Source organism: Trachymyrmex cornetzi, unplaced genomic scaffold, assembly GCF_001594075.2.
Source record: "Trachymyrmex cornetzi isolate Tcor2-1 unplaced genomic scaffold, Tcor1.1 scaffold30, whole genome shotgun sequence".
NCBI classification, from domain to species: Eukaryota; Metazoa; Arthropoda; class Insecta; order Hymenoptera; family Formicidae; genus Trachymyrmex; species Trachymyrmex cornetzi.
Window position 1 is genome coordinate 33,191 of NW_017297692.1, and position 1,126 is coordinate 34,316.

Genomic DNA, 1,126 nt, shown 5'->3' on the forward strand with positions numbered 1-1,126 from the left:
AGTATTTTGAAAACCACGTATAACCCAAGAAGTAGTACTTTGTCGAACTTTTTGATCTGACTGTTGAACGGAAGTTATTATTTTCGGTAATGTCCATGATACATCTTTAATTTTACGATAACTCTTTTGAAATAGTAACAATAATTTGTGCTTCTGGTTTATGTAGTCGTTCAGTCGATTATATTCAATAATTGCTTCTTCACTAATTATTATTGATAAAGAATCATGATTAATCAAATACGCATTAAGGTTCACTTTCGTTACTATTTTACTTTAATTTTATATTAAAATTAGAATTCTATGAAGGCATTGTGAACAGCAGCTTAATGGACCAAACGCTTTGGTCCGTATTCAGAACGCGCTTACAATGATGTAGCGCGCTAACATACTATACTTTACGTTACGTATATTATAGAATTTCAGAGATAAATATGCGCTTTTATCGATAAAAGCGCGTTCTGAATACGGGCCTTTATGTATATGTTACACGTATGACTGAAAAAATTTGAAAAGCTGAAATGATCCCTTTTTGGGAAACGATCTCCAGATCTCGGTATCGGCTGCACCAATTTTATTCGGACTGATCGCAATCGAAAGATACCGACGACATATAATAAAAGCGTTTTTAGATCTTTAATTACGGCTGTAGTTTCTGAGTAATTTTAATCTAAAGTATATAAAAATTTAAACGGGCCGCTTGACCGCTTAACGTGTGAACGTCATTGCGTATATGTTCATGCCGTTACCAATTCGCGAGGCTATAAATCATTCACATTCACACGTATGTATGGTAAATGAGAGCAATAAACGAGTGCCATCTACCGTCCAAAATATGAAAAGGAGATGACTTTTTGAGGAGACGTATCTTATACAGGAAATTTTGACATTTCGGATTTCGCATCACGATATCTCCGTTCGTGGGACAAGTAGAGGTAAAATAAACGTTTATTATATAATTCGGACTCAAATTATCGATAGAACTCATATTCAGAATTCCATCGGTCTAGCCTTTATTAAAAAAACCGAGAATTTCGAGTACTCGGATGCCCGCAACTCGCTGGCTCGTGTAAATACACTCGTGTCTCGCGCTGCGCGCCCACTTGGCGCGAGACACTACCGTGTCTCT

General features: G+C 36.4%; 1 protein-coding gene across 1 annotated transcript in view; it reads left to right on the plus strand.

The window, feature by feature from the left end:
* sprt (PDZ domain-containing protein sprite) overlaps nucleotides 1-1,126 on the plus strand; it is a gene marked incomplete at its 5' end in the record, with an annotated part of 39,553 nt that overhangs the window by 32,255 nt on the left and 6,172 nt on the right. The gene's annotated exons all lie outside the window — the stretch shown is intronic.